Source organism: Scyliorhinus canicula, chromosome 8 (assembly GCF_902713615.1).
Source record: "Scyliorhinus canicula chromosome 8, sScyCan1.1, whole genome shotgun sequence".
Taxonomy (NCBI): Eukaryota; Metazoa; Chordata; class Chondrichthyes; order Carcharhiniformes; family Scyliorhinidae; genus Scyliorhinus; species Scyliorhinus canicula.
This window is the reverse complement of record NC_052153.1, coordinates 159,477,235-159,490,994: the sequence shown is the minus strand read 5'-3', so window position 1 is coordinate 159,490,994 and position 13,760 is coordinate 159,477,235. Positions and strand designations below refer to the sequence as shown.

The 13,760-nt window shown below is 48.6% G+C and overlaps 1 protein-coding gene across 4 annotated transcripts in view; it reads left to right on the top strand.

The window, feature by feature from the left end:
* Positions 1-13,760, top strand: part of lhfpl2b (LHFPL tetraspan subfamily member 2b) — a 222,823-nt gene that overhangs the window by 26,664 nt on the left and 182,399 nt on the right. The gene's annotated exons all lie outside the window — the stretch shown is intronic.

Here is a 13,760-nt window from a genome sequence, read left to right as displayed (position 1 = left end):
TCAGCACCCCATCCCACCACCTTAAACATTCATACACAAGGGAAGAAGACAGCTCCTGCCTTGGATCAGCTGGCAGAACCCCACAGCTCAGGCCTCCCCCTCACTCCGTGATGAAATTAGGTTGTGGCACTGCTGGTTTGGTCAGACCGTGACGCTGGTAGTCTTTCTCTCTCTCTCTCTCTCTCTCTCTCTCTCTCTCTCTCTCTCTCTCCCCCCCCCCCCAGACCTTTGTGGGAGTCGCACCGGTGGCCTGATTTCTACAATTTTAAATTCAAAGGGACAGCAATACCATTGCGTTGCTGGAGCCTGATATTTTAATCCCCTACCCTTTCCTGCCCACTGCAAAAATGTTAATATCAAAGCTGATATTATTGAAAAGTCAGTATGACCCCAATGTTTGTAGATATAACAATCCATAATGCACTTTGTGCTGACATTGGGATTTGCCTTGGCACAGTGTATGCTCGAACGCATATGGTCTCAGTACGGTTATTGGTACAGTTCGGGGTGTATTTGCCACAGAATCATGCAACAACTTGTATTTATGTATAATCTTTGACATGGCAAAACATCCCAAGGTGTTTCCAGAGGGGGTTTACCAAGCAAAGTTTAACACTGAACTGCATAAGGAGGTATGAGAGCAGATAAAATAAAGCTTGGTCAAAAGGGTAGATTTTAAGTGTAGTTTAATGGAGGAAAGAGAGACAGAGAGATTTATGGAGGGAATTCCACAGCTTATGACCCAGGCAGCTTTAAGGCATAGTTGCAAATGGTGAGGCAATTAAAATCAGTGATGCTCAAGGGGTCAACATTGGAGAGTTACAGGGCTGGTGGAAATGACAGACAGGTAGAGAGGGACGAGACCATGGAGTGATTTGAAAATAAGGATAAACGTTTTAACATTGGCTCCCTGTCAAGCAATGCCTCAATGTAGACCTGTGAGCACAGGGATAATGGGTAAACCAAGGTTTTGCGCAAATAAGGACATGGACAGAGAGTTTTGGATGCCCTCGGTGTTGTGCAGAATCTGTGAAAAGTAAAGATAAAGTTAATGTTTTGCTTTCCTTTCTTGGAGAAGTAGGGAGGTGGTGGTGTCGTGCTATTGTCACTGGACTAGTAATCCAGAAATCCAGTGTAATGGATTGGATTGGATTCGGATTTATTGTCATGTGTATCAAGGTACAGTGAAAAGTATTGTTCTGCTTACAGTCCCGACAGATCGTTCCATACATGAAAAACATCGGACATACAATAAATACACAATGTAAATACATAGACACAGGCATCAGGTAAAGCATATGGAGTGTAGTGCTAACAATAGAGAAGATGCATAGAGAGATTGGTTCAGTCCATAAGAGAGTCATTTCAGGAGTCTGGTAACAGCGGGGGTTTTGAATCTGTTGGTGCGTGTTCTCAGACTTTTGTATCTCCTGCCCGATGGAAGAAGTTGGAAGAGAGAATAACCCAGGTGGGAGGGGTCTTTGATTATGCTGCCCGCTTTCCCAAGGCGGTGGGAGGTGTAGACAGAGTCAATGGGATGGGAGGCGGATTCACGTGATGGACTGGGCTGTGTTCATGACTCTGTGCCGTTTCTTATAGTCTTGGGCCGAGTAGTTACCATACCAGACTGTGATGCAGCCAGATAGGATGCTTTGTATCTTGCTTGGGGGGACCTTGGCTTTAATCCCCCGTATAGCAGATGGTGACATTTGAATTCAATCAAAATCTGGCATTAAACGTCTAATAATGCCCAGGAAGCCATCGTTGGTTGATGTAAAAACCCATCTGGTTCACAAATGTCCTTCAGGGAAAGAAATTTGCCATCCTTACCTGGTCTGCCCGACATGTGTCTCCAGACATACAACAATATGGTTGACTCTTAACTGCCCTTTAAATGGCCTAGCAAACCACTCAGTTCAAGGGCAGTTAGGAATGAGCAACAAATGCTAGTCTTCCCAGCGACACACGCATCCCATGACCAATAAGAAAAATACAAAAATGGGAAATAACGATCATGCATTACAAGGAATAATTTGGTGAGGTATGTAATGTAATGTAATGTAAGTATAATTTATCAAATATGTTCTAGGGCGGCATGGTGGCGCAATGGTTAGCACTGCTGCCTCACGGTGCTGAGGACCTGGGTTCGATTCTGGCTCCGGGTCACTATCCTTTGGAGTTTGCACGTTCTCCCCATGTCTGTGTGGGTTTCACCCCCACAAGCCAAACATGTGCAGGATAGGTGGAATGGCCACCTTAAATTGACCCTTAATTAGAATTTAAAAAAAATTAGATATGTTCCTGGTCAGTAAGGCAAGTACACTAAAGTTATTTTGTATTGATGCTGATTGTGGTGAAGAACAGCCCTTTAAATGCAACCACCGCTATTTGAATATGGGAAAAATTCAGAAGTACCTAACTATTTGTCAGCCTTTTCTTTCGTCAAGAAATTCCAAGCGTTTAAGATTTTTTTTAAGGGTAACCACTTTTGTTATGTGCGCAAATGCAGAAGAAATTTGTAAACATGTAGGGTTTCAGAAATCAAGTGGCCAATCATCATGGGCGGGATTCTCTAGGCATGTGCCGGGCCGGAGAATCTCCGCGACCGGGCCACACCGCCCCGACGCCGGCGCGCGATTCTCCGCAGAGCGGAGAATCGGTGGCATTGGCGCTGCCGTGGTTGGCGTGGCGCCGGTTGCAGGCTGCTCTACGCGGTCGGCCCGCCGATTCTCAGGCCGGAATGGGCCCAGCGGCCATCGTGGAAATGTTGAGTCGCGCCGGAGCCGTCCACACCTGCTCTCTGTTGGCAGGAACTCTGCGTGGAAGAGTCGGGTGGCGACCTGTGGGGGGAGGAGGGGGGCTCCGATGTGGCCTGGCCTGCGATCGGGGCCCACTGATCGACGGGCCGGCCTCTCTGGCTGGGGGACTCATTTCCTACACGCTGGCCCCTGTAGCCCTGCGCCATGTTGCGTCGGGCCCGACGCGTTGAGGGAGGCCACTGCCCATGTGCGTGTTGGCGCTAGCACCACTGCTTATGTCCGCGTTGGCACCAGTGCCACTGCGCATATGCGGATCCCAAGGCGCCCAGTCCCCGCCGGGATCGGCAGCTGGAGCGACGTGAACCGTGCTGGCCCCCTGTAGGGGCCACAATTAGTCCTGGGAGTGGCCCTTTCACGCCCTCGTAAAACGCAACGGCGTTTACAACGGCGTGGACACTCTGCCGCGGGATGAGAGAATCCCGTCCCATGTTTTTGATGATGAGATTGAGGGATGAATGTTGGCCAGGATATCAGGCTGAAGTGCAGTGGTGCAGTTCTGCCTGATAGCCGCCTGAACGAGGACTGAGTCAGCACGGCTTTGTCAAAGGGAGGTTTTGTCTGAGAAATCTGTTAGAGTTCTTTGAGGAGGTAACAAGGAAGTTAGACAAAGGAGAACCAGTGGACGTGATTTGATTAGATTTCCAGAAGGCCTTTGACAAGGTGCCGCATAGGAGATTGTTAAATAAGTTAAGAGCCCATGGTGTTAAGAGTAAGATCCTGGCATGGATAGAGGATTGGCTGACTGGCAGAAGGCAGAGAGTGGGGATAAAGGGGTATTTTTCAGGATGGCAGCCGGTGACTAGAGATGTGCCTCACGGGTATGTGCTGGGACCACATCTTTTCACAATATACATTAATGATCTGGAGGAAGGAACGGAAGGCACTGTTGCTAAGTTTGTAGATGATACAAAGATCTGCAGAGGGACAGGTAGTATTAAGGAAGCAAGGGGGCTGCAGAAGGATTTGGACAGGCTAGGAGAGTGGGCAATAAAGTAGCAAATGAAATACAATGTGGAAAAGTGTGAGGTTATGCACTTTGGAAGGAGGAATTTAGACATAGACTATTTTCCAAATGTGGGAAACGCTTAGGAAATCAGAAGCACAAAGGGATTTGGGATCCTTGTTCACAATTCCCTTAAGGTTAACGTGCAGGTTCAGTCGGCAGTTAAGAAGGCAAATGTAATGTTAGCATTCATGTCAAGTGGGCTAGAATACAAGACCAGGGATGTACTTCTGAGGCTGTATAAGGCTCTGGTCAGACCCGATTTGGAGTATTGTGAGCAGTTTTGGGCCCTGTATCTAAGGAAGGATGTGCTGGCCTTGGAAAGGTTCCAGAGGAGGTTCACAAGAATGATCCCTGGAATGAACAGCTTGCCATATGAGGAACGGTTGAGGACTCTGCGTCTGTACTCGTTAAAATGCTTGGCGCCATGGGCGCTACCAGGCTAGGTGTGCGGGTTAGCTCACCGAAGAGCAGTGGGGCCGAGCAGGTGATTTGTTTGATATGGGGGGGTTGGGATTGTTGTTTTCTTTAGGGGGGGAGGGACTGGGACGGGGGAACTGCTGACAGTGGAGGGACTGGGGCTTGGAAGCAAATGGGAGGTTCATGACGGTGGACACCTGAGGGCAGGCCTGAGGAGGCGCGGGACACGGGTTGAGCTTGGCCTAAGAAGGGTGATGGGGGGGGGGGGAGTCCGGTCCAGGGTGCCCTCCGACCAGGCAGATCACATGGAACATGAGAGGACTGAATGGGCTGGTCAAGAGGCCTCATGTGTTTGCACGTCTGAAGACGGACATGGAAATGTTACAAGAGACACACCTGAGTGTGGTGGATCAGACTAGGCTGAGGAAGGGTTGGGTCAGGCAGGTATTTCATTGGGGGCTAGATTCTAAAACTCGGCGGGGGGTGGGGGGGTTGCGATCTTGATTAGAGGGGCTGCTGGTGGTCTTAGTAAATACTTATGCACTAAACTACGTTGATGCGGAGTTTATGACACGAGTGTTGGGGAAGATCCCGGACCTGGACTCACATAGGTTGATCATGAGAGGGGATTTCAATACGGTCCCGTACCAGCCTCCCCGGACAGGTGCCGGAATGTGGCGACTAGGGGCTTTTCACAGTAACTTCATTGAAGCCTACTCGTGACAATAAGCGATTTTCATTTTTCATTTTCATTTTCATTGAACCGAGGTTAGATCGGTTGAGTTCAAGGACACGGAGGGTGCCAGCCGCAGGGAAGGAGCTAAAAAGGATTATGGAACAAATGGGAGGGAGGGGGCCGGGGGGGGGGGGGGGGGGGGGGGGGGGGTAGATCCGTGGAGGTTTGGACGGCCAAGAGCGAAGGAGTTTTATTTTTTCTCCCAGGTTCACAAAGTGTACTCCAAATTGATCTTTTTGATTTGAACAGGGCTTTGGTGGCAGGGGTGGTGGATGCCGATTATTCGGCATCGTTGTGTCAGACCATGCCCCACACTGGGTGGATTTACGAGTAAGCAAGGAGGGGGGTCAGCGCCTGCAATGGAGACTGGATGTAGGACTGTTAGCGGATGAGGAGGTGTGCGGACGGGTGGGGGAGGCCATCCAGAATTATTTGGGGATAAATTAAGTTTCGGCAGCAAAAGTGTGGGAAGCGCTGAAGGCAGTAGTTAGGGGGGGGGGAGAGATTCCGATACACGCACATAGGGAGAAGGTGGAACAGGCAGAGACGGCTAGGTTGTGGAGGGAGATACTCCAGGTGTTCAGAGGTATTCTGAAGCCCCGGAGGCGGGTTGTTGAAGGAGCGGCAGAAGCGGCAGATGGAGTTTGGGCTGTTATCTACAGGGAAGACGGTGGAACAGTTGAGGAAGGCGAGAAGGGTGGTATATGATTATGATGAGAAGGCCAGTAGGATGCTAGCACACCAGTTAAGGAAAAGGGAGGCGGCCAGGGAGATAGGAAGAGTGAAGGACAGAGGAGAAAACATGGTACTGTGACGGGGTGTTTAAGGAGTTTTACAGTCAGTTGTATGAGTCGGAGCCCCCAGCTGGGGTGGAGGGGATGAGGCAGTTCTTGAAAAGGTTGAAGTTTCCGACGGTGGAGGAAGGCTGGCTGGAGGGGCTGGGTGCCCGATCAGGATTGAAGAAATACCGGAGGGACTGGAGGCCATGCAGTCGGGCAAAACCCCGGGACCGGATGGCTACCCAGTAGAATTTTGTAAGACGTTCTCTGAGATTCTGGGCCTGCTGCTGGTGAGGGCATTTAATGAGGCAAGGGAGCGGGGTGTTCTTCTCCCAACAATGTCACAGGCCTGGATTTCATTGATCCTGAGGCGGGAGAAGGACCCAGAGCTATGCGGGTCATACAGACCAATCTCCCTATTAAATGTTGATGCCAAATTCTTGGCCAAAATCCTGGCCTCGAGGATAGAGAATTGTGTTCTGGGGGTGATAGGGGAAGAGAGACAGGGTTTGTTAAGGGTAGGCAGTTAACAGCCAATGTTAGAAGGCTCCTGAATGTGATTATGATGCCCTCCGAGGGGAGGGAGGCGGAGGTGGTGGTCGCTATGGATGCGGAGAAGGCCGGCTGGAATGGAAATATTTGTGGGAGGTCCTGGGACGGTTCGGGTTTGGGCAGGGCCTCATTGACTGGGTTTGGTTGCTGGACCAGGCACCGGTGGCGAGCGTGCGGATGAACCGGGTGAGCTTGGATTATTTTAGATTGCACTGGGGGACGAGGCAAGGATGTCCCCTCTCCCCACTGTTGTTTGCCTTGGCAATAGAGCCATTGGAGATGGTGCCGAAAGCATCAAAGGACTGGAAGGGGCTAGTTTGGGGAGGGTGGAACACAGAATTTCGCTATAGGCAGACGACCTACTCCTATACATTTCCGAGCCATTAGGGGGATTGTGGGAGATCATGCGGATCTTAGGGGAATTTGGCCGGTTCTCGGGGTACAAATTGAATATGAGTAAAGGTGAGGTTTGTGTGATCCAAGCGAGGGGGCAGGAGAGGAGACTGGAGGAGTTGCCATTTAAGGTGGTGGGAGGGAGTTTTCGGTACCTGGGTATTCAGGTGGCAAGGAGATGGGAGCAGCTACACAAATTAAATCTGGGCTGATTAGTGGAACAAACCAAGGGTGACTTCCGGAGGTGGGATATGCTCCCGTTGTCACTGGCTAGGAGGGTACAGACCGTAAAGATGACGGTTCTCCCAAGATTTTTGCTTGTTTTTCAGTGCCTCCCTATTTTTATTCCAAAGGCCTTTTTTAAGCTGGTGAACTAGGTGATATCTGTTGTTATATGGGCGGGTAAAACCCGTAAAGTAAAGAAAGTGTTTCTGGAGCGGAGCTGAGGGGAGGGAGGGTTGGCACTGCTGAACTTTAGGAACTACTACTGGGCAACAAATATAGTGAGTAGTTGGGGAGGGGTTGGTATGGGAGAGGGTGGAGGCGGCATCTTGTAAGGGCACATGTCTGGGGGCATTGGTAATGGCACCTCTGCCGTTCTCACTGGCCTGGTACACCACAAGCCCAGTGGTAGTGGCGGCCCTGAGAGTCTGGGGGCAATAGCAGAAGCACATGGGAGTAGAGGGAGCATTGGTGTGGGCTCCAATCTGTGGTAACCACCGGTTTGTGCCGGGGAAGATGAATGGGGGTTTCGGAGGTGGCAGAGAGCAGGGATTGAGAGGCTGGGGGATCTGTTTATTGATGGGAGCTTTCCCTGTCTGGAGGATCTGGAAGTGAAGTTTGAATTGCCGGGAAGGAATGGGTTCCGATATCTCCAGGTAAGGGATTTTGTGTGAAGACAGGTTTTTACCTTTCCGCTCCTTCCGCCACAGGGGATACAGGACAAGGTCGTTTCTATACGTGGGAGGAAACCCAGTTAGAGGAGACAAAACGTAAATGGGAAGATGAGTTGGGAAAGGAGTTAGAGGTGGGTCTGTGGGAGGATGTCCTCAGCAGAGTCAACACATCATCATGTGCCAGGCTCAGCCTGATACAATTCAAGGTAGTTCACCGGGCACACATGACGGTGGCCCGGATTAGCAGGTTTTTGGGATAGAGGACGGGTATGGGTGAGGTGCGGAAGGGCCTGCAAACCATGTCCGTATGTTTTGGGCATGCCCGAAGCTCAGGGGATTCTGGCAGGGATTTGCAGATGTCCTGTCCAGGGTGTTAAAGGTGAGGGTGGCACCGAGTCCAGAGGTGGCAAGTTTTGGAGTGTCGGAAGACCCGGGAGTCCAGGGGGTGAGAGAGGCTGATGTTTTGGCCTTTGCCTCCTTGGTAGCCCGGAGACGGTTCTTACTAGCGTGGAGGGACTCAAAGCCCCCGAAAGCAGGGGTATGGGTTAGTGACATGGCTGGGTTTCTCAGGCTTGAGAAAATCAAGTTCGCCCTGAGAGGTTCATCATTAGGGTTCGCCCGGAGGTGGCAGCCGTTTATCGACTTCTTCGGAGAAAATTGAACCATCAGCAGATTCAATAAAGGGAGCAAGGCGGGGAGGAGGGGAGGGAGTTAGACTATGTCGCTCTAGCTTAGGTGAGAACTGTGGGAGATGGAGGGGTGTGTTACATGTTAAACTATGTTTATAGCTGTACTTGTGTCTTTTGGTATTATAAAACCGTAAATGCCTTAATAAAGTGTTTTTAAAAAATATGTTACATCTTTCCTTAAGTAAGGAGACTAATACTGTACATAATAATCCAAATGTGGTCTCACTATTGCTCTCAATAACTGAAGCATAACCTCCCTACTTTTATAATCAATTTCCCTCGCAATAAATTATAACATTCTATTTGCTTTCCTAATTACTTGCAGTATCTGTATACTAGTCTATTGTGATTCGTGCACTAGAACACCCAGATCCTTATGCACCTCCGAGCTCTGCCGTCTCTCAACATTTAGATCATAGAATCATAGAATCCCTACAATGCAGAAGGAGGTCATTCGGTCCACTCCCCCCGCTCTATCCTTGCAACTTCATAACCGTTGGACACTAAGGGACAATTTAACATGGCCAATCCACCTAATCTGCACATCTTTGGACCGTGGGAGGAAATCGGAGCAGCCGGAGGAAACTCACGCAGACACGGGAAGAATGTACAAACTCCACAGTCATTCAAGGTTGGAATTGAACCCGGGTCCCTGTACTGTGAGGCAATAGTGCTAACTTCTGTGTCACCGTGCAGCCCATATGTTTCTTTTTTTATTCTTCCTGCCAAAATGGACAGTTTCACATATTCTCATGTTATATTCCATTTGCCAAATTTTTGCCCAATCACCAAACCATTTTGTAGCCTCCTGATGCCCTCTTAGCAATTTACTTTCCTACCTATCTTTGTGTCACCAACAAATTTGGCAACCATCCCTTCAATCCCTTTATCCAAGTCGTTTATATGAATTGTAATTAGTTGAGGTCCCAGCACTGATCCCAGCACACCACTCATTCTATCTTGTCAAACTGAAAAAGCCCGAATTACGCCTACTCTCTGTTTCCTGTTATCCCGCCAGTCTTCTATCCAGGCTAATATATTACCCCCTATAACCTGAGCTTTTATTTCCTGCAATAACCTTTGGTGCTGCACTTCATCAAATGCTTTCTGGAAATCTAAGTACAGTACATCCACCAGTTCCCCTTTAACCACATCTGCAAGATGCTTCCTTTGACAATGCGGCTCTCTCTTGGAAAATGTTCTCAAGTTCTGGCATGGGACTTGAACACGCAACCTTCCAAGTCAGATCAGTATGATTGAGCGAATTTAGCACAAAAGTTCGAAGTTTTTCTTCAAATCAAGTCTATGCATCAGTGCGTGCCCATTGAATATTCCCTTCTACTTAGTATAAAAATAATTTTTTATGCATGCTCACACCCATAATTTGCAGCTATGAGAGGTTGTGGCAACTTTTTAATGTGGCCTCACCCAAAAATGTTTGAGAACGTCCACCACATACTACTTATTTTTCATTAGAGTGCTCGATAAAACATTCTTTAAATGCTGTACTCTGCTGGTGTGGAAGCATCTGTTTGCATGTTTCTCTGTACACTCCAGAATATTTTCAACACAGCTCCTTTGGCCCTTCTGAAAATAATGGGTAGGGTAGACTGGGTAGAGGATATGGTGTGTATTCTACGTGAGAGCTATGAATCGAGATGTTCACAGAGAGTGGAGCTGCCCTGGTTAACAGCGGACGCTCTCAATCAGGCGATGCCGGCAGTGAATCTCATTGTTTGTTGGTCCGTGCAGAAATACATATGTGTCTGATACAGGGTAGGTGTACTGGCAATGAAGTTCAAGAGAAGTGTGTTGTTAGCATTTTCCAGCTGCCGGTACATTTCCTGAGATTCCAGCATGGGAATGTCCTCAGTTTTTATTTTCATAAAATGACACTTCCAACTGCCAGTTGCATGAAGTTGTGAATCATGAATAAACCCCAGAGACTACACTGTTGCTTTAACTGTACACCTCTGAAATTGGATTGTGGTGAGCCTTTGGCGGATTGGACCTGAAGTTGGACCAGATCATGGGCAGGATTTTCCCACCATTCCGCCGTGTGTTTTTCAGCAGTGGAGGTGGCCCGCCAGCGGGATCTACCGGTCTCATCATTGTCAACGGGATTTCCCATTGACAGCACCCCATGTCGCCGGGAAACCCGTGCGCTGGCGTGGCATCGGAATTTCCCACCGGTGTGACCAGCTGGTAAATCCCACCCCTAATCTCTGAGATTGGATTTGGCATTTCTCAATTGCTTGAGATCCACGTTGTTCTGCCTGTTGCCAACCTCTGCAGCATTTGTTTATGTTGTATTATTGCCTGGCATTTTCTGTACATGTGTACACACACACCAGTCTCTGCATAGACCAACAAGCAAGGAGATTTTACGGCTTCATTTGTCTAATTAGAGCATATGATGTTAACCAGGATAGTATCACTTGATAAGCCACTGAATTCACAACTTCATGTCAAGCATAAAGCACAGAAACAGGCCAATTACCCCATTAGGTCTATGCCTAATGTTTGTGCTTCACATTGTACTTCATCTCATAATTTCAGCATATCCGTTTATTGCTTCCTCCCTCATGTACTTTTCTAGGTTTCAGTGAAACCTGGGTCTTTTCTCTCCTGAAAAAAAAAGGTTGATGGATGACCAAACAGATGATGAAATGTTTTGATAGATTGTGAAAAAGAGCATTAGCAGAGTCCAAAGATGTGCAGGTTAGATGGGGTCGTTGGGGGGGGGGGGGGGGGGGGGTGTCCTAGTTAGGGTGTTTTTTCAGAGGGTGAGTGTAGACTCGATGGGCAGAATAGCCTCCGTCTGCACTGTAGGGATTCTGTGGATCCGATGGATCAATATAAGAGATTCACCAAAAAAAAGCCCAGTTGGGTATTCAGAACAAACCTCTTCACCCACAGAATGGTAAGAATGTGGAACTCATGACCGCAGTGGGTGATTGAATTGAGCTGTATGGATACATTTAAGGAGAAAAGAGACAAACATTAGGAGAAGGGACTAGGTCGTTATGAACATAGATTTAAATGAGAAAAGATGAAAGGAGCCTCGAGTGCAGCATAAAGACTGGCACGGGATGGCTGTGCTGAATGGCCTGTTACTGTGCTGTATGTCCAAAGTAAAACTATACATCTGCAACTTGCCTCAACTATTAAAAATTAATTTACTAGATGTGGGCTGGGGGGGGGACTTTGTCACACATTGTCACACATCGTTGGAATTTAGAAGGATGAGGGGGGATCTTATAGAAACATTTAAAATTATGAAGGGAATAGATAGGATAGATGCGGGCAGGTTGTTTCCACTGGCGGGTGACAGCAGAACTAGGGGGCATAGCCTCAAAATAAGGGGAAGTAGATTTAGGACTGAGTTTAGGAGGAACTTCTTCACCCAAAGGGTTGTGAACCTATGGAATTCCTTGCCCAGTGAAGCAGTTGAGGCTCCTTCATTAAATGTATTTAAGGTAAAGATAGATAGTTTTTTGAAGAATAAAGGGATTAAGGGTTATGGTGTTCGGGCCGGAAAGTGGAGCTGAGTCCACAAAAGATCAGCCATGATCTAATTGAATGGCGGAGCAGGCTCGAGGGGCCAGATGGCCTACTCCTGCTCCTAGTTCTTATGTTCTTATGTTCTTATTACAAACCCCAGAAGGTATCACTGGTGGGTTGTTTCTGATTCCCTTACCCTGCCATTAACTTAGAGACTTGATCATCCTGGTCACCATTTTTAATGGTATGAAACTTGCACTGCCTGGGCATTAAACTGGCACTATCCAGGCATCAAGCTGATAGTACCTGGGCATCAAGCTGGCACTACCCAGGCATGACCTGGGCATCAAACTGGCTTACAGAGGAGATGGGGGAGAATCTCTGTTCGAGGAGAAGGCGGGAGGAGTGGGTGTGCAAGGAAGAGGTGGAGAGAGTCAGTGAATGGGGGTCTGTGATCGGACGGAATGTGAGAGGGTCGGCCATTCATGGAAGTTCATTAACTCTAGTTAGCTCTGCACAAGTGTTGCTAGCCTGGCTCGGTGTTTCCAAGATCCTGGGGCGACACAGTGGCATAGTGGTTAGCACCGCTGCCCCACATTGCTAGAGATCTGGGTTCACTTCCGGCCTTGGGTGACTGTGTGGAGTTTGCACATTCTGACTATGTCTGCATGGATTTCTCCGGGTGCTCCGGTTTCCTCCCATGTCCAAAGATGTGCAGGCTAGTTAGATTGGCCATGCTACATTGCCCCTTAGTGTCCAAAGATGTGCAGGGTAGGTGGGGTTACAGGGATAGGATGGGTCTAGGTAGGGTGCCCTTCCAAAGGGTTGGTGCAGACTCGATGGGCCGAATGGCCTCCTTCTGCACTGTAGAATTCTATATTAAGGGGGGCGCTGCCTGAGTAGTGCCCGATTGTTGCCAGAATATTGTTGGGGTGCCAGGATGGTGCCCAGGCACCATCCGACAGAAGAGGCATAGCCCTCTCTCCCATGGGTGCAGAGAGGCCTGCTCGACATGTGCACGTCGTCGGTGACCAGTTGTGATTCACGCCCTTCTGCCATGGATGGATTTTTTTGATGTGGGGGATGATTCCAGTATACATTCTGGATAATGAGATGGTATTTTAATACAATGATGCAGCTGTCATTGAATGTAGGGAAACGCGGCTCATCACTGACCAACTGTGGCGGTGGTGGTGGTGGTGGTGGTGGGGGGGGGGCACTCGCATCATGCTTTCACACCTATGTAAAACGCCACGTCGCACTTCTTGAGATATTTTCTATTGCAATCGTCGGACCCTCCTGACACGAACAAGAGCGGAAAATCCTGGCCCTGGTTTTCAATTCTTCCCCCAACTTCACAGCGGCTACTCATGGTGAAACCAGGGCCTTATTTTCACTTCACCTAAACGTTAACAAAAATATGACAGCTCAACTGCAGAGCAACCTATGGTGTCTGCAGTGTTTTCATTCGGTGGACATGGCGTGGAAGCTTTAAAGGTCAAAGGGTTGGAAAGTGTGACATCGACACATACATGGAAAATAGTAGCAGGAGGAGACCATTCGGCCCTTCGAGCCTCCTCCGCCACTCATTGTGATCATGGCTGATCATCAAGTTCAATACCCTGATCCTGCCTTTCCCCCATATCCCTTGAGGGCTTTTCACAGTAACTTCATTGAAGCCTACTTGTGACAATAGCGATTATTATATTACTATATCACTTTAGCCCCAAGAGCAATACCTAGTGCAAAAAGAATCTTCAGGAAAAACGCAAAGGAGTAAATTACCTCATTTAAAAGGCAGACTGAGGTTCATCTGAGTGAAAAAACCCTGATGCGAAGAGGGCTGTAATTGTTAGGAATACACTAGGTATTATTGACGTTTTGTGCTCTGCGTGTCCTCGTGCTGTCCCCTTCCCCTCCCCCGCATCACACATTGACATTCATTCTGCTCTGTGGCAAGGAGGCCGCC